This window comes from Capricornis sumatraensis, chromosome 16 (assembly GCF_032405125.1).
Source record: "Capricornis sumatraensis isolate serow.1 chromosome 16, serow.2, whole genome shotgun sequence".
Taxonomy (NCBI): domain Eukaryota; kingdom Metazoa; phylum Chordata; class Mammalia; order Artiodactyla; family Bovidae; genus Capricornis; species Capricornis sumatraensis.
The window spans coordinates 49,660,665-49,682,842 of record NC_091084.1 but is presented as its reverse complement, the minus strand read 5'-3'; the positions used below and the strand labels follow the sequence as shown (position 1 = coordinate 49,682,842).

General features: G+C 39.9%; 1 pseudogene; it reads left to right on the top strand.

Annotated features, from left to right (window-relative positions):
• The window catches only part of LOC138092156 (E3 ubiquitin-protein ligase TRIM34-like), a 34,511-nt pseudogene that overhangs the window by 5,315 nt on the left and 7,018 nt on the right, over positions 1-22,178 (top strand).

Here is a 22,178-nt window from a genome sequence, read left to right as displayed (position 1 = left end):
CTTGTTTTTCCCATAAATATGTCTAATTTCCAGATAACTAGAAGCCTGTTGCTTCCATCAGTGTTGGGGGTTTTTTATCTTTTTTGGAAACTTGACAATATCACATGAGTCTTCTGGAACGACTGGCTTCACTCTTGTTTTTACTTTTCGGCTGTTACATAGAGACCATCTCTATTCCCACAATCAGGACTGATGGGAATGAGAATAAGCTTTGTAAGTGGGGAACCTATTACTTCTTGACTCATGTTTTCTCTTTTCTCACTAGGATGTGAATGCCATCATGAAAAGATAAGTATGGGAAACCAGAGATGATCATTTTGTACTGAGAACATTAAGTAAAGCTACTAGAGTTATCTAATGGTTAATTAAGATAAAACCATGCTCAGGACACAAAAACGGAGCATAGATTTATTTTAAGCTTCTGTTCAGAAATCATGGCTAGATTGTGCTATAAACACTGAGAATGGATCAGAAACTATAGTAGAGAAATTTGGTTGTAAGAAGTTTCAGGTCAGTGTCACTGTTAGGAATAAAGCATTGGAGTGTCAAGTCCCCATTACTTCATAAATTTCATTCACACTCTGTGTCACTGTGCAACTCAGGTCCCCATATTTAGTATGTGCTTGACTTATGATGGAAAGGTCGAATCTCTTTTATCTGCCAAACACCTAGAATTGGAGACAGTTTCTTTATACGTAAATTTTCCCCTGGGTATGGAAGAGATCAGATCCCTCTATAACTTTCTATATGGATTTCCATAAACAAACATGAATCTTAAGGAATATTTTGCCTTGCTACAAATCATTGATCCATCTTGGTCACATACTCTAGAAGCCAGAATAGAAAGACAGTATCCTTGTCTTTGAATTTGCACACCTACATGGCAGCATCAAGATCTTTACAAACACATAAAATTCTGACCACTCTTCATTTAGTATTCATACTGTTTTCTTTCCCCAGGGTTTGTAATTATTTCCAGCGATCGTGAAATCTTAGGGCATTCTGAGGGCCTTCGTATTAGGGAGTCTCCTTTGAAGACATGAGGACTCTTTAGACAGTGTGTTCTCATACCTAATATATCTCAAACACCCAGGAGCCAGCTTCTGCAAACTCACTTTCTGAAATCTCCCTCAGAACACATATTTATGCAGTTACTTTTCCACAAGTTAAAATTTTTAGGTATGGATGATTTATTTTGATAAATGTATTATTTCATGTAATTTCATATAATCTAATAGTGATAGGGACTAGTTAATGATTTCATTTTGGAAGGAAAAACTTTTCCTTCTGACAGTCAAGACTGCCAGAGTCCAACTCCAGCAGCCAGGGATTCAACCTGAAGAGATGAATGGTGTCGGTGAATGAGACAGCCTCTCATTTTTCTATGGACTGCCTGTTTATTCCAAGTTTAAGATTCTCTTTTATACATTGACAAAAACATTAGGCCAGAGGTTTGACATTTTCAGTTCCCTCTCTCCCAGATTTATTATCTCCATAAATCACTGTTGCTCCTCAGAGTTCCTGCTTCAGTGATTCTCTCGGAATCAACTTTATCATCTATTATCTACCTCCTCTAACGTGAGAGTTGGACTGTGAAGAAGGCTGAGCGCTGAAGAATTGATGCTTTTGAACTGTGGTGTTGGAGAAGACTCTTGAGAGTCCCTTGGACTGCAAGGAGATCCAACCAGTCCATTCTGAAGGAGATCAACCCTGGGATTTCTTTGGAAGGACTGATGCTAAAGCTGAAACTCCAGTACTTTGGCCCCCTCATGCGAGGAGTTGACTCATTGGAAAAGACTCTGATGCTAGGAGGGATTGGGGACAGGAGGAGAAGGGGATGACAGAGGATGAGATGGCTGGATGGCATCACTGACTCCATGGGCATGAGTCTGAGTGAACTCCGGGAGATGGTGATGGACAGGGAGGCCTGGTGTGCTGCGATTCATGGGATCGCAAGGAGTTGGACACGACTGAGCGACTGAACTGAACTGAACTGAACGTGTCCTATAGTTAACTTGTGATTACACTGTAACTCATGCTACATTCCTCAGTTTACTACTTATCTTCCTAAGTCCTGTTTGCCCCTAACATCCTGAGCTCACTATCTCTTAAAAAGGCTTCTAGCTATAGTGTCTCTAAAAAATTCCTAACTTCTATAAGCTATAGTAAAATATGCTAACTTTACAGCATTCCTTATATCTTTAACTTCTAACTGTTTTAATTATTTCTAAGCCCTAAATTCAGTAAACTCCTTTGCCATAAACATTCTCCTTGCAAATAGGCTTCAAGCTGTGGCCTATGTGCTCATCCTGGAACACTTTTTTGTAAAAGTCCTTGAACAAATGTCGATGATTAACTTTATAAATTATTTTCAGAGCAATGCTGCAGAAGGCTTTGTGCCTTCTCATGCTCCTCTCAAGAACAATAAGCACCTTAATATTCCTTTTCAGTCAACTCAGCTGCGGAGAGGAAAAGACAAGTCAGAATCACAAGACCTTCCCATGGAAGACAGTGTAACTAAGAAGGTGGCCATGAGCACATTTCTCCTGTCTCCAAGGTTTCAGTCATCCACTCTATCCTCTCCCAGGGTCTCCAGGGATGACCATTCTAGTGCATCAAAGAGGTGAAAACCTTGCAAGTCAGTGGTTTTAGAGGGATAAGTAGACGTGTGTGGGTCAATTTTTATTTTCTCCAGGATTAAGACCTTCATTGCGATGAAGCCAAAAACTTTTTCCAAGGAACAAAAGAGAGTTTCAAGCTCCTGATCTGAGAGAGATACTGCGAGCGTTTAATAGTAAGGAGTGCTACCCAAGTGAATGTATGCGGTATTCTTGTGATGGAGGGAAAATGGCGAGAAGGCTCCAGTTTCTAGGTGTGGGTAGAGTCAGTGAAGTCCAAATACTTTGTGCTGCTGATGTGGTCAAATTTATGGGGAGTGAGCAGAGACTTGGTTCATCCTCTCTTTCACTGGTTTACTATCTAAGCGTAATCCTTACCATAATCTGAAAGAAAGTACATTTCACTGCTGACCCCTTTGCTTATATTTAATATTATGCATTGTTATCATTTCAGAGGTGAAAGATATGCAACACTGCTGGGGTAAGGAGACATTACAGTGTCATCAAGCCACCTATTTTCATCATCTTTTAGAATTTTTTATTTTCTTGTAGATCTCAGTTTAAGCCTCATGTTTTTACTCCCAACACACACAAACATGTTTTTTCACTCAAGTTATTCTATAGATCCCTTTTACAATGTCACAAATCAAATGATATCATAGCCCTCACCTTATCCTGTAATTTTTCTACAGTTCAGGTGACCTTGAATTCTTTCACAAGTAATCCAAATGTTGCCATTTCTGAGGATCGGATGCAAGTGAGATGTGTCTGCAATTTGGAACCAAGTAATACATCTAAGAATGTTGACTTTGAAGATTATGGTGCCCTAGGATCCCCAGCGGAGAAGGCAATGGCACCCCACTCTGGTACTCTTGCCTGGAAAATCCCATGGATGGAGGAGCCTGATAGGCTGCAGTCCATGGGGTCTCTAAGAGTCAGACATGACAGAGCGACTTCACTTTCACTTTTCACTTTCATGAATTGGAGAAGGAAATGGTAACCCACTCCAGTGTTCTTGCCTGGAGAATCCCAGGGATGAAGGAGCCTGATGGGCTGCTGTCTGTGGGGTGGCACAGAGTTGGACACAACTGAAGTGACTTAGCAGCAGCAGCAGCAGCAGCAGCAAGATCCCCAATTATCACATCAGGGAGATGTTACTGGGAGGTAAATGTATCAGAGAAACATACCTGGTCCTGAGGGCCTATGGTAGCCAAAGTTAGTCTATATTTACTCCAGGTTCAACATATTTTACATGGGACATAGAGGCATATGGTAAAAACTTCCATAAAACTATCAATAACATAACATGTCCACCTAGAATCAGTGAACATTGTCAAAATGTTTACTCGAGATACCAGCCTAAAAATGACTACTAAAAATGGGTTAATTCATGATTCTATATGTAACGCTTTTGATGAGTCTTTCTCCTCAGATCCCTTGATTTTAACCCTCTTCCTGAGTGTATCTGCCTGTCGTATTGTAGTTTTCCTAGTCTATAATGCTGGAACTCTTTTATTTCTAAACATCACAGACCATGGCTTCTCATCTATAAATTCTCTTCATCTGTCCCTTATTGGAATTACCCATATTTCAGTCCTTTGAAATGTGATGCCCCCATGACTCTGTGCTCACCAAACTCTTGAACCTTCTTACACTCACTTCTCTGTAGTGTCTCATACTATGGGTACATCTAATACATTGGAGCTTATCTGCACCATTCTTACCTTTTTCCATGCACCCTCTTGTCTTTCCTGTGTGATTGTTCATGATTCATCAACAGGGTTTATGATTTGCCTTTTATCATGTTTATCTTGATATTATGTTTGCATGGAGGGAACATCTTAATTCACCATTTTCAACCCCAAGAGAAATGATAGGTGCCCCCATAAAGTACGATTTTATCAAGGGACCACCTCTGCCAAATTTTTACAATCATTTCTTAATAAGTGGCTAAAAAGAGAAAGGAAAGCTTTTCAACAATTTTTGGTATATTATCAAAGACATACCTAGTATAGGAGTCATTCACTAAAGCATGAGTACTGAGCAGTATCTCACTTTTCTCATTATGCCCCTTATTCGTCCAGCCCCGGTGGATCCAGGGTAAATCAAAGGGGGGATGGAGTTGGCGTCCTAGGAAAAAACTTATTTAATTACAGATATATAGAGAGATCAGAAACGGATAGCGTAGTAGGAAATATTAATGGAGAAAAAGAGGCTGAATAACTTGGTTTATGTGGGATACCAATAAAATTCCAAGACAAGGAATTTGCACCATCTACGTTGGGCCACCAGTGCCACTTGAATATCAGAAGGTGCCCCTTCCTGGGCTCCTTCTCTCCTGGAACTTAAAAGCCGGGGCAAGTAAGTAGACGTGGCGAGCACTCACGCTCCGGATGGGAATTCAGCCAGACAAATGGGGAGCAAGAAAGAAATGACACAGGGGAATCAGTCTTTCCAGAAACTGATCCATTTTCTTTATTTTCAGGTTTGCTTATATACCTTTTTTTACACATAGAGACAAATGGAAATTTTTAAGTCACGTGGGGGCCAGCAGCCCTGATCTTTATCAAAATCAGGTGCTTCATATAAATGTATAAAAAAGGTCTTAGGGGTTTTATATCATCTGGCCATGAGGCCTGCTGACATTTTATAATCCTTTCTTTCTGATAACCAAAAAACTAATTTTTTCCAAGGGTGTTTTTTCTTAAACCAGGTGCCACCCTCTGAAGGTAGCAGATAAAGTTGCATTCCTATAGGGTGAGGGTGTAGTGGGTTACAACTAAGAAAGGAATTTATTTAACCTAAGGTTAACATGATTAATCTTAAAGGTTAATACTTATTTCTCCTATATGCTAGTTATATCCATTATAAGGGCAGGGAATATGGAGATTTACCAGCAAACATCAGCCCAACAAATGAAAATCCTTCACCAATGTTCCCCTTAAGATCTATTTAGTCTTAAGATAGTGATAAAGTTGCAATTTTACATAGCAAGGACACAGTGATTTATAACAAAGTACAGTGATCTATAACAAAAGAGAATATTCAAAAGTCTAGTATTGCTAACATCAAAAACTACTATATTTCCTTTTCTATATTCCAAATACATTAGTATATTCCCAGGTGCCTAAGGATATGGAGGCCTGGCAGCAATCATTGACTCAACAATGAGAAAAGCCCTATGCTAATTAAGATTTTCAAAATACTCCAAACTCTCTGTGCTGTTTATGGTTGACAGGTAGTAAACAATCATGTGCATAGTGGCAGGAGTATGGATAATCCTGTCACACAAGCTAGTCTGCCAGCAGAGAGGTTTGACCTGAGACACTCTTGTCACGCCCAGGAATTTTTATTGACTGGAGCTGCAAGTTTACTCCTTCTCCGAGAGAACCGGTGGGGAACAGCCCCCCATAAAGTCAGAGGTGTAGGTGAAAGCATGAAACAGTAAAATAGGTAGACTCTGGTTTGGGGAGTAGATGCTCGGAAACAGGGGGTTTCCTGAGGCTCGATCCTGCCTTTGCATATGCCGAAGCCTCCTTCCTCATGACCTTTGCCATGGGCGGAGTTCCTCACGCTGGCTCCCTGCAAGAAAACATCATAAATGATACGTACTAAGAGTGGAAGTTTTATGCCCAGAGTATCTTATTTCAAGTCCTGTCGCTTCACATATTGGCAGTGTGACCTAGAATACATCACTAATTGCTGTGCTTATTTTCTGAATGTAATCTTGATAGATATAAAAACTGTACAATACATAAATTATCAAAAGATAAATTATATTAAGTATAAAGAATCTTAAGTGTCTCAACTTAATAATAAATATTTGATCTATTAAATGCTAAAAAATATAACCTGTGTCAGTGTCTCATTAAACAGGTCTCTGCTTTCAGGGACACAAAGATTATTTTTACTGACACCACATTTTTGAGAGCCTAGATCACCATTGTGATGCTGTCAAGACTATTTCAACTCTGCGTGTCATAGAAAAGCATGCGGGCCTATGTGCGTGTCTGTCTGTGTTTGTGGGATTATAGTTATAGTTTTATTATAATTTCAGTATTGCTGCATACTTGCTCTTATTAAGTAAACTAGATTCTATGAGATCTAGGATATTATTTCTACCAAAAAAAAAAAGTTATATGGAATTTACCTAATTAGTATTGCATATTAAACAATACAATGTTTGTTTCTGTAACTTTTAGCACAAAAGGTAATCTAATATAATGTTTACTCATTTTATTTTTCCTTCTCATTGTAACTGAAATAAGTTATTTTCAGAATATATATTAGCTTATTTTTAACATTATGATCCTTTCTCTGCTTTAGAAACAGAATGCATTGATAAAACAGAACTATGGATGGAGGTTCATGACATTGTACAGGAGGCAGTGATCAAGACCATCCCCAAGAGAAAGAAATGCAAAAAGGCAAAATGATTGTCTGAGGGGGCCTTACAAATAGCTGAGAAAAGAAGAGAAGCAAAAGGCAAAGGAGAAAAGGAAAGATACATCCATTTGAATGCAGAGTTCCAAAGAATAGCAAGGAGGGATAAGAAAGCCTTCCTCAGTGATCAATGCAAAGAAATAGAGGAAAACAATAGAATGGGAAAGACGAGAGATCTCTTCAAGAAAATTAGAGATACCAAGGGAACACTTCATGCAAATATGGACACATGCAAATAAAGGACAGAAATGGTATGGACCTAACAGAAGCAGAAGATATTAAGAAGAAGCGGCAAGAATACACAGAAGAACTATACAGAAAAGATCTTCATGACCCAGCTAAACATGGTGGTGTGATTGTTCACCTAAAGCCAAACCCTGGAATGCAAAGTCAAGTGGGCATTAGGAAGTATCACTGTGAACAAAGCTAGTGAAGGTGATAGAATTCCAGTTGAGCTATTTCAAATCCTAAAAGATGATGCTGTTAAAGTGCTGCACTCAAAAAGCCAACAAATTTGGAAAACTCAGCAGTGGCCACAGAATTGGAAAAGATCCGTTTTCATTCCAATCCCAAAGAAAGACAATGCCAAAGAATGTTCAAACTACCACACAATTGCACTCATCTCACACACTAGTAAAGTAATGCTCAAAATTCTCCAAGTCAGGCTTCAGCAGTATGTGAATCATGAATTTCCAGGTGTTCAAGTTGGATTTAAAACAGGCAGAGGAACCAGCGATCAAATTGCCAACATCCATTGGATCATTGAAAAAGCAAGAGAGTTCCAGAAAAACACCTATTTCTGCTTTATTGACTATGCCAAAGCCTTTGACTGTGTGGATCATCACAAAGTGTGGAAAATTCTTAAAGAGATGGGCATACCAGACTGCTGGACCTGCCTACTGAGAAATGTATATGTAGGTCAAAAATCAATAGTTAGAACTGGACATGGAACAATAGACTGGTTCCAAATTGGGAAATGAGTATATCAAGGCTGTATATTGTCACCCTGTTTATTTAACTTATATTCAGAGTACATCATGCGAAATGCCAGGCTGGATGAAGCACAAGCTGGAATCAAGATTGCCGGGAAAAATATCAATAATCTCAGATATGCAGATGACACCACCCTTATGGCAGAAAGTGAAGAAGAACTGAAAAGCCTCTTGATGAAAGTGAAACAGGAGAGTGAAAAAGCTGGCTTAAAGCTCAACATTCAGAAAATTAAAATCATGGCATCTGGTCCCATCACCTCATGGCAGATAGATGGGGAAACAGTGGAAACAGTAGCTGACTTTATTTTTTTGGGCTCCAAAATCACTGCAGATGGTTATTGCAGCCATGAAAGTAAAAGACGCTTACTCTTTGGAAGGAAAGTTATGACCAATCTAGACAGCATATTAAAAAGCAGAGACATTACTTTGTCAACAAAGCTCTGTCTAGTCAAGGCTATGGTTTTTCCAGTAGTCATGTATGCATGTGAGAGTTGGACTATAAAAAAAGCTGAGCACAGAAGAATTGATGCTTTTGAACTGTGGTGTTGGAGAAAACTCTTGACAGTCCCCTGGACTGCAAAGAGATCAACCCAGTCAATCCTAATGGCAATCAGTCTTGAATATTCATTGGAAGGACCGATGTTGAAGCTGAAACTCCAATATTTTGGCCACCTAATGTGAAGAGCTGACTCATTTGAAAAGACCCTAATGCTGGCAAAGATGAAGGAAAGAGGAGAAGGGGGCAACAGAGGATGAGATGGTTGGATGGCATCACTGACTCGATGGACATGAGTTTGAGTAAGTTTTTGGAATTTTGATGGACCTTGAACTGGCGTGCTGCAGTCCATGGGGTCTCAAAGAGTTGGACACAACTGAGCAACTGACTGAACTGAACTGAGTGTTCAAAATTTTTAAACAGTTCATACAACTCCATATCATACACACACACACACACACACAAACCCGAAAAATAACACTCTTTGGCTCATGTGTTTTGAAATTGCTGTTGATCTGTATCATTATCATTATTACAGTTTGTCTCTCCGAAGAAAAAACACAGAATTTTTTCTTCACTGTATTAGTCAGGGTACTTCAGAGAAGTAGAATATGTATCTATATATCTATCTATTTTCATCATAAATATTTATTTGAAAGTGCTTAATTATAAGGAATTGGCTCACATGATCATAGACTTTGAGAAATCCCCTGCAGACTGGAAATCTATGTAACTCAGTCCAAGACTGAAGCTTGGGGCCACAGTACAGTCTAGTCTGAAGACCATGGAAAAGCTGCATCTCAGCTCAAGCATGCAGGCAGGAACAGGAAGAGCAAATTCTTCCTTCTTTCACATGTTTGTTCTTTTCAGGTCCCTCAACAAATTGAATGATAATATTCACCCACCCTGGGGAAGGTAGCCTACTGAGTCCACAGATCTAATTCTGTTCTCATCTGGAAATGACACCCACACAGACACACCCAGAAACAATGTCTGACACAAATGACCAGTCAGTGTTAACACACAAAATTAGCCATCAAACTAATTTCCCTGCTTCATTTTATAAGACTCTAAGGATTATATGATAAACAGCATTAGATGCCGTTGTCCAACAAATAACCCTCCTACAGTTTTCTCTTTTTCCACCTATTTAGGAAAAGTCTCATTTTAGCCATATGGCAGCCAGCTTCTGAATGTCTCTGTCAATGAACTACCCACTCTGTGATCACCCCTCTGACTGACCACCTGAGTGATTTCAGATTTGTTGAGCCATTTCCTCCAACATGACCTAATAAGACAGACTGTCCACATTCACTTACTTCAGCTGGTGGACACAGGCCAGAGGAGAGCATGCCAGTGTTACTCCCTCAGGGGAGCCCTCAGTGTGGGTCCTCACTGGGGAAAAGAGGGTACTTTACTCCTTCCTCCTGACAGCTCCTTAATATGGAACAATACACGGTGAGTGGCTGAAATTGCATTGCTTATGAAGCCTGATTTTCCAAACGATGTATTATTTTGAAGAGACTTGAGAACAGCTTCTAGGAGAAAAGCTGAGAAAAGAATAAAATATACTCACTGACCCACCAGGCTCAGGAATAAAAGCCTTGTTTCCTCACAGTGTCCTAGGTAGACACCTCTTACTGGTCTATAGTTTCTCTCCTCCTTTCTCGCCCATACTCCACCCTCTAGAATTTAGCTTTCATTTTCACTTGTCATCCATTAGAGATCTAAGTGGAGGTCAGGTGCTGGTGTGATGAGTGAATCCGGAACACATCTGCCCATTGCCTGTCTTCACAACTTTTGCATTAGGATGTGAGGGTTGCTGAGTGGTTTGTGGAGGGAAGAGTTTGAAAGACACACAGAAGAAAAAACAAAATCTGCTTGGGTAAGTTTCATTTGTTGTCTGTTCTAAAAGAGGAAATGGCCCAGCCTGCAGGCTTCCTGGTTAGAGTGCTGACTAAAGATCAGTCTGTGGGAGGTAGTTTTACAATAACGGATGTTGGAAGCTTTTGACCAATCTTATTTCTTCAACGTTGACTTTGGAAATTATCATCTCTACTACATGTTACTTGTCCCTCTCTCAGCTATAGTCAGTGTTAGAATCTTGTCTTCTGAGCTCACACAGTTCACCTCTGTCAGGCCAAAAACTACAGAATTTTAGAATTGATTTGTTAGTTTACTGTTTCAGGTTTTAATTTGCTAGTATCACAAGGAGTTTATGGTGTATAATAATAGATGACTGCCTGGGAAATAAAACAAAGCAAAATTTCATTTTCTAAGTAACATATAACATCCATAATCTGTGGCTTTACCCTACTTAGAGAAACAGTTTTACTGGAATCACAAAAGAAGGAAGTTCTATATATAAACTTACTTCGAGGAATTTTGCATAATTATTTTCTTTTTATGTCCTTTTTACTTATCTCTAGCTGTTTTCTCTGAGGTATTTTAACTCTGTGCTCAGATGTGAGAAAAACAACATGTAAGATTCAATCACCTGACACCATGGCAGCCAAGTGGCCTACAGTTTTATCAGGCAAATGCCATCATGTTCCCACATCTATCTCTCTCATTGCATTGGAGCCCTTGGGCCACTGCTTAGGGAGAAGTCGAGGGGTGGGTTCAGCCTTCGTGCAGAGACTAGTTCCTTCCATGTCAGTTGTGCCACATCAACTTTGATGTATTAGCTCTTTGGAGCCCTGAAGGGAATATAAATTCTGCAGCCTCATGGCTGAATGCTTGCTCTGTATCTCCTGTCTCTATACGCTTTCGGTGCATCTCAAAATTGGTTGGATTGAAGAGAAATAGCTGGATCCTCCGTTACCATTTGGAACTCAGCTTGAGTTGATAAAATGAACTTGAATTGATATAATGTCCACCTCTGATCTTGTTCTTCATCAGAGTCTGGTTGGGTCATAATCTTTGCAGCCATGGGCAAACTGCATATGGCTTCTGAACTATTTGGGTATCTGTACCTTTAACTGGATAGCATTTCTGCTTCACTTTCAGCCTCATTCTTTATTAGGTTTCCTTCATGTAGGATGAACATGGCACAGATGGAATTACAATAGGTCTCAATTTATCTCTATTCAGCTTTTATGAGTTCCACATCCCTTGGGCAGAGCAAAGGGAAATTTATTAGCTGTTTCATACTGGAGATCTTTCTTTCACCAGCAAACTTTGGCAACCATCGAGATATGGACTATCATCTGAGATGTTCCCTTTCCTCATCTGTTGTTTCATAGCCCCATCTGCTTGAAGCCCCCACAGAACATCTGAAACTAGACCATGGCCAGAGAGCCACAGTGATTCCAGGTTGAAGAGCGAGCCTCTCTGTGCTGTCACTTTGTGCTGCCCCCTCTGACTGCCCACTAGCAGTGGTTTCAAATCTGGATCACAAATCCCACTTACACAATCTCATAGCACATAAGCTACTGAAAGGTTGCTGCTATGAGCTGAGAATGATGCAGGATTCTTGGCCTCTGGAGGAGAGGAATTCAATCTGGGGCCAGTGATGTGGCTTGATCACTCAGAGATTTTTGTATAAAAAAGTTTTATTAAAGTATGAAAGAGGGAAAGTTCCTGACATAGACATCAGAAGGGGACAGAAAGAGTGCCCCCTTGATAGTCTTAGAAGGAGTTATATACCGATTAGCAAGCTGCTAATTAGAGAAAGGAAATGCCTCAAAACTGAGAGAGTTTCACCAGACCTCTCACCCACAGCATGCATTGTGAGATAGCATTGGCACAAAGTGAGTCATCCTTGGCCATAAAGCAAATGACATGAATCTTGAAGAAAGGCAGATTTCCAACAAATGCATAGTTCATTCAGTCAGTTCAGTTCAGTTGCTCTGTCATGTCTGACTCTTTGCAACCCCACAGACTGCAGCACACCAGGGTTCCCTGTCCACCACCAACTCCCAGAGCTTGCTCAAACTCATGTCTATTGAGTCGGTGATGCCATCCAACCATCTCATCCTCTGTCGTCCCCTTCTCCTGCCTTCAATCTTTCCCAGCATCAGGGTCTTTTCCAATGAACACAGATCATTAACATAGCTTAAGAAAGACATTTACATGAGAAAAATGCATTGGTTAGCTCAAGGTTTGAGATAAGGTCAAGTTCAGAGGGAGCTAGGTATCACCATGACCGCACAGGATTAGAAGAGAAAAGAAAAAAAAAAAAAAAAAAAGCCTGCCATTGAAGTTTTATTTCCTCCTGCCACTTGAGGCCCTTTGGCCTCCCTATCAAGGCTATTGATTCTCTCACCAGCGAGTTTACTAAGCTTAGCTGGAGGTATCAGGACAGGAGACACAACACTGGGCATAAGTGCCTCAGGTGAGCTCTCAGAGATGATCCTTACAGGAGGTGCATTATACCCATCATCTCAGCTTTGTAAGGAACCGCACTAGATGGATGTGTGTGAACCCACCACAGGTGAGATAAGCCTAGTGAGCTGATTACCTTGTAAAAAGACCAGGAGCACCAGTTTTCAGGTACCTAAAAGAGATAATATTTGATGATGATAGTCACAATCTCCTTATGAAAAATGAGATATATTCTAACCAACTGTGTTTATTTAAGAACTATATAATGCCTTCCTAGTTCCAAATGCAGTTTATATCAGACTAATTGTGTTATCCCTAATCCTTTCTTGAAAGGCTGCAGAACTTCTACTCAGCTGTAATCCAATAGGTTTCCCAGAAAACAACACACACACACACTCACACAGACTTAGGAGAATTGTAGCCAGTATCATATTACAGGAAGAAAGAGCCCAGACCTGATGTTAACCGTTGTTACTACATATCTAATCTAAAACAGAATCCTGCCTTTTTATCTCTCACTGTCATATGCTGCCCTACATTCCCCTCATCACCCTGCTCTCAAACTATCATCATCTCTCTCCTGAGCAGCTGCATCCTGCCTGATCTTCCCAGTTCCACACTGGGTCCATCCAGCACTTCACAGCCCAAAGTCCCACCTGGTCATGCCCCTACTCTTCTCTGATGGGAAAACACTGATAACTTCTCCTGACTCTTGGAGGTGGGTCTGCAAAGGTTATGAATGCTAGGAAGTATCATAATTAATGTCACTGCAGCCTCTTGTGATATCAAGGGCCTGGCACTTTTCTGTGCTCCTGTCACACTGGCCTTTTGAAACCTATATACGAGGTTGTGTCTTCATTTCCTACACCTAAAATATTTATACTCCCTTTCCTTCCATGTTTCCTTCATCTTCCTTGAGTTCAGCCCTTATGTTTTCAAATTGGAATTCTTGGATAACCCCCCTTTTTTTTACCCCTATTATTTGATCTCTGATAAACATATATGTCTCTATAGTGGTACCTTTATATATGATCTTTTGTATATATAAGACTGAATTTTTATTTACTACTACTTTCCAGGTGAATATCAAGTTAACAGTGGTCTAAATCATCTTTTTGAACTCATCTTACTGTATATGGATATTAATCCCGTTGCCAGCACATAATTCTTCATCAACAATAATTAGTTGAATAATATGACCTAATATTTTGAGATTTTTCTTCTCAAGACTGATATTCATTTCATCTATGTTTATATGTTTTTATATATCTGACTTCTGTTATTCTATGAGTCTGTTTATACTAACTCCCTCCTCACCATCATACGCATACTTCTTTTAGACTCCTGTCAATGCTCCTAGGAATATTTCTGGGCCAAAGGGAAATCAATATGTACACACTCAAAACTTTGTAGAACTATCCAGCTGGTTTGGATTTCTTCATTTCCACACAACCCTTCACATTGCTCTGAATAATTGGGTCCATGTAGTAACTTCTGTTAGTCTCAGATTAACTCAGTGGGATAGAAGACAGGCCTCTGAAGGAGTGCCATCAATATATTAGGGTCAACCCATTCAGTGTATTAAAGATGCATGATCTTTGTAAGTCACTGGCTCTATTTACTCATCTGATGAAGGATTTGCTCTAATCATATGTATAAACACATTGTAGTACACTATGTCACAATAATACGGGAAATCACTGCAAATGTCAGCAATTAATGGCAGTGGTTACACATAAATACTTTCGTTAGAGCAGTTCTTTGTGATGAAAAAGCATCAGGAAAGAGTTTACCAAAGCATAAGAGAGAGTCATACTGATATTAGGGGAAGCATATCATATTGAGAGAAGAGTAGATATAAAATCCCAAAGACATTAAGTGATTTCAGCCTTTTGATACTGAAGATACTTCTTGGGCATAGGAAAGAAAAATCAGGTTAAATGGTGTGTCATACAAGTATCTTAGTAAAAAAGGCTTCAGGTCATACTTTTGTTGCTGCTGCTGCTGCTAAGTCACTTCAGTCGTGTCTGGCTCTGTGCGACCCCATAGATGGCAGCCCACCAGGCTCCCCCATCCCTGGGATTCTCCAAGTAATAACACTGGAGTGGGTTGCCATTTCCTTCTCCAATGCATAAAAGTAAAAAGTGAAAGTGAAGTCTCTCAGCCATGTCCAACTCTTAGCAACCCCATGGACTGCAGCCTACCAGGCTCCTCTGTCCGTGGGATTTTCCAGGCAAGAGTACTGGAGTGGAGTGCCATTGCCTTCTCCTGTATTTTGTTAAGTAACATTAAATAATAAGAATCATAAAATTTACTGAGCTGATAGTAAAGCATTAAATTATGAAATGTCCTTTTGACTTGGCAACCAAGATCCTTTCCTTGTTTCTCCATGTTTTCCTTTCTGTCCTTCAATAATTTGACCTTGGCCTGTACTTGATTTATAAGCAATTAGTACCATGTTTTTCTACCTTTCTTACTCTGCTCCTCTTTATCCTTCCCAATTCTGTAGCAATCTGTGAGCAAGAGAAACCACAGAAGTCAGGACAGGTAGGAGAAAGTGAGCAGGTGCTATGGCTTCAGAAAAATTGGTGAACCTACAGGAGGAGGTGACCTGCCCCATTTGCCTGGAGCTTCTAACAGAGCCCCTGAGCCTTGACTGTGGCCACAGTTTCTGCCAAATCTGCATCACTGCAAACAGCAAAGAGTCCGTGACTGGCCAAGAGGAGGAGAGAAAGTGCCCTGTGTGCAGAATCAATTATGAATCTGGGAAACTGAGGCCTAACTGGCACCTGGCCAACATAGTGCAGAGGGTCAGGGAGGTCAAACTAAGCCTGAAAGAGCAAGAGAAACATCTCTGTGCTCACCATGGAGAAAAACTCGTGCTCTTCTGTGAAGAGGATGGGAAGGTCATTTGCTGGCTTTGTGAGCGGTCCCAGGAGCACCGTGGTCACCCTACAGTTCTCATGGAGGAGGTCGCCCAGGAATACCAGGTAAGAGACCACAGTGGAGAGAAAACAGGGCAGAAAATTGTAGTTGATGAGAACTGTCTACTTTACATTGGACTTTAATTACCTAATCACCATGAACCTGGGGCCTGTGATTTTTTTTCTTCCTATACTCACCTTCTGATGTCTGAAGGACATAAATGTGCATATTTATAATTACAAAGTAATAACCCTATACACAGACCCTTAGCCTAGAAGTATACATCCATGTACCTTGTGCCAATACGTAGAGATTGGTGCCCAAGAGAAGCTTCCTTAACTCTTTGAACAGGAGAGGTAACTAGGACACCGGGTGGATTGAAATGTAAGCTATTTCCTTGTTGCAGGATCAGGTTTCTTCTTAAACAACCAGTCTTCTCTAGGTGAGAGGATGATGACTTTAATCTCTTCAGCCTTATAGAACACCTTCCCCACCTCAGGTCTTCTTCCAAGTAATAGAGTCTAATTGCTGTTCTCAGTTTCTGTAAAGCATATTCTCTTTGGAAATCAGGCTCATTTCTCCTCCATTTATCCTCTTCAGTGATGTTAGGAAAATCTATAGCTTGACTGTGATCTGATTCTTTTCTCAACAGAAGAAACTCCAGACAGCTCTGGAGAGGCTGAAGCAGGAGCAGCAGGAAGCTGAGGAGTTGGAGTCTGACTTCAGAGAAGAGATTGCTGCCTGGAAGGTAGGAGACACTTCCTGAAGGAATTAGACAGATATCTGGGCAGGACCTTAGGTTGATCACAAGGAGCTCCCTTCCTATTTGTTCCCAGACAGTTAAGCCATTTGACTAATCCTTTTCTTCACTGTTTCCCTGATAAGAGTGGGTGCTGAAAAGTGAACATAAAGCAAATGGACACAGATACTGGAAGGGAGGTATTCTTTTAGAGGGACTCTCTGGTGGGGATGACTAGGGAATTTCATGTTCCATTCTTGACATATTCATTAGCCTTTGACTCTTCTGAAAAAGACCTCTGACAATGGCTCATGGTTCTGTCCTCAGTGTTCACCTTTTTGGCAAAGATTGGTTGGTGGGGGTCAGAAGCAATGCAGGGAAGCATGAGAATTCTAAATAGATGTGTGAAGGCTGGAATCCTTTTGGCTCTTGATTGTCCTTAACAATGCAGACTTGGAGGCATTATTTTGAAATTTGAGAGAAAAGAAAAAAGCAAAGTCAGCTTCTCCAAAAATTGTTTTCTTCCTCTCTCTCTCTCCCTCTCATTACTGAAGAGTCAAACACAATATGAGATACAAAATGTCCAGGCAGAGTTTGAAAAACTGAGAGCAATCCTGGACAGTGAGGAGACGAAGGAACTACAAAAGCTGAAGGTTGAGGAGACAGCCACTCTGTGTACCATGGCAAACTCTGAGAATGAGCTGGCCCAGCAGAGCCAGTTGGTGAGAAATCTCATCTCAGAAATAGAGCATCGTCTGCGGGGGTCAACAATGCAGATGCTGCAGGTAAGAGTTGGGAAGAAGCCCGAGCATCTGAGACACAAGAGAAATGAAGCAAAGTGTCCATTGCTTTCAAGTTGCGGTGCTCCTTCTGGTGCTGTCACTCCCCCCGCGTCCTTCACTCCTTGAAACTATAAGTTTGTTCTCTAAGTCTGTGAGTCTGCTTCTGTTGTGTAAATAAGTTCGTTTGTATCTTTTTGAAAAGATTCTGCATGTAAATGATACCTATAATATACACTATATTATATGTCTGACTTCACTCAGTATGACCATCTCTACTTCCATCCATGTTGCTGCAAATAGCCTTGTTTCATTCTTTTTAATGGCTAACATTGCATTGCACATATGTATCACATCTTTATTCATTCCTTGGTTAATGGACATCTAAGTTGTTTCCATGTCTTGACTATTGTAAATAGCACTGCAGTGAATGTTGGGGTATGTATCCTTCCAGATAATGTTTTTCTCCAGGCATATCCCTAGGAGTGGCCTTGCAGGATAATGCTGCTGTGTGACTCCAGAGACCGCATCCCACGAGGCTCCCCTGTCCCTGGGATTCTCCAGGCAAGAATACTGGAGTGGGTTGCCATTTTCTTCTCCAATGCATGAAAGTGAATAATGAAAGTGAAGTCATTCAGTTATGTCCGACTCGTAGCGACCCCATGGACTGCAGCCTACCAGGCTCCTCCATCTATGGGATTTTCCAGGCAAGAGTACTGGAGTGGGTTGCCTTGGATCATATGGTAGCTCTATTTTCAGTTTCTTAAGGAACCTTTATTGGCTTCACCTATTTACATTCCCATCAACTGTGCAGAAGGGTTCCCTTCTCTCCACTCAGTCTCCAACATTTATTGTTTGTGGGTTTTTAGATACTGGCCATTCTAACTGGTGTGAGGTGATTTGCATTTCTCTAATAATTTTGATTTGCATTTCTCTAATAATTAGTGATGTTGAACATCTTTTCAAATACCTCTTGGCTATCTGTATGTCTTCTTTGGAGAAATGTCTATTTAGGTCTTCTGCCTGTCTTTTGGTTTGGTTATTTGTCTTGATGATATTAAGCCACATGGAGACAAATCCCATATAATTCACATCATTTGCAAATATTTTCTTCCAATCTGTAGCTTGTCTTTTCATTTTATTTAAAACTATTGAATTTGATTAGGTCCCATTTGTTTATTTTTGTTTTTATTTCCAGTACTCTGGGAGATAGATCCAAAAAACATATTGCTGTGATTTTTGCCAGAGAGTGTTCTGCCGACATTTTCCTCTAAGTGTTTTATAGTGTTTCATCTCATATGTACATCCTTAGTACATTTTGAGTTTTTTTTGTGTGTGTGGTGTTAAGAAGTGTTTTAATTTCATTTTTACATGTAGTTGTCCAGTTTTCCCAGTTTGGTGGTTTCCCTTCCTCTGCAATTTTTTGGAACAGCTTCAGAAGAATTGTTGATAACTTTTCCCCATGATAGAATTCAGATGTGAGCACATCCGGTCCTGGACTTCTATGCATTGGATTTTTTCAGTCACAGCTTCAATTTCAATACTTGTGACTGGTCTGCTCATCTTTTCTATTTCTTTCTGGTTAAGCCTTGGGAGATATCTTTCTAAGAATTGATCCACTTCTTTGAGGTGGTCCATTCTGTTGGCATGCAGTTCCTGTAGTAATCTCTTATGATTCTTTGTATTTCTATGGTATCAGTTGTAACTTCCTTGGTGGCTCAGATGGTAAAGCGTCTGCCTACAATGTGGGAGACCCAGGTTCAATCCCTGGATTGGGAAGATCCTCTGGAGAAGGAAATGACATCTCACTTCAGTACTCTTGCCTGGAAAATCCCATGGACGGAGGAGCGTGGTAGGCTACACTCCGTGGGGTCCCAAAGAGTCGGACACGACTGAGTGACTTCACTTTCACTTTCAGTTGTAACTTCTCCTTTTTTTATTTCTAATTTTATTTATTTGAATCCTTTCCCTTTCTTTCTTGATGTGTCTGGCTAAAGGTTTATCAATTTTGTTTATCTTTTCAAAGAACCAGCTTTTAGTTTTATTGATCTTTGTTATTGTTTTCTTTGCCTCTACTTCATTTATTTCTGCTCTGACCTTTACGATTTCTTTCCTTTTACTAGCTTGAGGTTTTGTTTGTTCTTCTTTCTCTAGTTCCTTTAAGTATCAGGTTATGTTGTACATTTGAGAATTTTCTTGTTTCTTGATGTATGATTGAATTGCTATAAACTTCTTTCTTAGAACTTCTTTTGCTGAATCCTGTAGGTTTTGGATCATTATTGTGCTTTTATTTTCATTAGTCTCTGGATACTTTTTTATTTCCTCTTTGATTTCTTCAGTGGTCCCATTGGTTGTTTAGTAGCATATTGCTTAACCTCCACAGACATTTTTTTTTTGCATTTTTTTCCTTATAGTTTATTTTTTTTAATATAAATTTATTTATTTTAGTTGGAAGCTAATTACTTTACAATGTTGTATTTTTTTGCCTCCTTATAGTTTATTTCTAATCTCATAGCATTGTGGTTGGAAAAGATGCTTGATATGATTTCAATTTTCTTGAATTTACTGAGCCTCACTTTGTGGCACAGTATGTGATCAATCCTGAAGAATGTTTCATGTGCACTTGAGAAGAAGGTGTATTTTGCTGTTTTGGATGGAATGCTCTATAAATATCAATTAAGTCCACCTGGCCTAATGTGTGATTTAAAACCTGTGTTTCCTTGTTGATTTTCTGCCTGAATGATCTGTCCATTGATGAAAGAGGGGTGTTAAAGTCCCCTGATGTTATTGTGTTAATTGTCAGTTTCTCCCTTTTTGGCTATTAGTATTTGCCTTATATATTGAGGTGTTCCTATGTTGGGTCAATATATTTTAAAAATTGTAATATCAACTTCTTGGATTGATCCCTTGATCATTATGTAGTGTCTTCATACATCTCTTATAACAATATTTATTTTAACTTCTATTTTGTCTAACATGAGTATTACTACTACAGCCTTTTTTTTTTTTTTTTTAATTTCCACTTCCATGGAATACCTTTTTCCACAAACTGAGAGGTTCCAGATATAGTAGCTGGGTTTAGAAAAGGCAGAGGAACCAGAAATCAAATTTCCAACATTCATTGGATTATAGAGAAAATGATGGAATTCCAGAAAAACATTTACTTCTGCTTCATTGACTGTGCTAAAGCCTTTGGCTCTGTGAATCACAACAAACTTTGAAAAAATCTTTAATTATATGGAATATCAGACCACCTTACCTACCTCCTGAGAAACCTGTATGCAAGTCAAGAAGCAATAGTTAGGACCAGGCATGGAAAAACAGACTGGTTCAAAAATGGGAACGGAGTACATCAAGGCTGTATATTATCACTCTGCTTATTCAACTTACACGCAGAGTACATCATGCAAAATGCTGGTCTGTATCACTCACAAGCTAAAATCAAGATTGCAGAGAGAAATATCAACAATCTCAGATTTGCAGATGATACCACTCTAAAGCAGAAAGTGAAGGGGAACTAAAGATCCTCTTGATGAAGGTGAAAGAGGAGAGTGAAAAAGTTGGCTTGAAACTCAACATTCAAAAACTAAGATCATCACAGCCACCTCATCATCACTTCATGGCAAATAAAAGCAGAAAAAATGGAAGCAATAACATTGCATTTTCATGGGCTGCAAAATCATTGTGGACAGTGACTGCAGTCATGAAATTGAAAGATACTTATTCCTTGGAAAGAAAGCTATGACAAACTCAGGCAGTGTATTAAAAAACAGAGATATCACTTTGCCAACAAAGGTCCACAAGGTCAAAGCTACGTTTTTTCCAGTTCAGTTCAGTTAATTTCAGTCGCTCAGTCGTGTCCGACTCTTTGCGACCCCATGAATCGCTGCACGCCAGACCTCCCTGTTCATCACCAACTCCCGGAGTTCACTCAGACTCACGTCCATCAAGTCCGTGATGTCATCCAGCCATCTCATCCTTGGTCTTCTCCTTCTCCTCCTGCCCCCAGTCCCTCCCAGCATCAGAGTTTTTTCTAATGAGTCAACTTTTCTCATGAGGTGTCCAAAGTACTGGAGTTTCAGCTTTAGCATCATTCCTTCCAAAGAAATCCCAGGGCTGATCTCCTTTAGAATGGACTGGTTGGATTTCCTTGCAGTAGTCATGTACAAATGCGAGAGTTGGACCATAAAGAAGACTGAGTGCTGAGGAATTGATGCTTTTGAATTGTGGTGTTGGAGAAGACTCTTGAGAGTCCCTCGGACTGTAAGGAGATCAAACCAGTCAGTCATATAGGAAATCAACCCTGAATATTCATTGGAAAGACTGATGCTGAAGCTCCAATATTTTGGCCACCTGATACAAAGAGCCAACTCATTGTGAAAGACCCCGATGCTGGGAAAGATTGAAGGCAAAGTGAGAAGGGGAGTGGCAGAAGATGAGAGAGTTAGGTAACATCATTGACTTGGTGGACATGAATTTGAGCAAACTCTGGGAAATTGTGGAGGACAAAGGAGCTTGGTGTGCTGTAGTCCATGGGGTCCCAAAGAGTCAGACATCATTTAACAACTGAATATCAACAACAATCTTTTTCCATCCCCTCACTTTCAATCTGTATGTGTCCCTAGATTTAAAGTGAGTTTCTTGTAGACAGCATACATATGGGTCTTTTTTTGTATCCATTCAGCCAGGTTATTCCTTTTGTTTGGAGAGTTTAATCCATTTACATTTAAGGTAATTATTGATATGCAAGTTCCCATGGCCATTTTCTTAATTGGTTTTGTTTTTGTAGGTCTTTTTTCTTCCCTTTCTCTCTTATTCTCTTCTTCTGTGGCTTGATGAACACTTTAGTGTGTTTGGCTT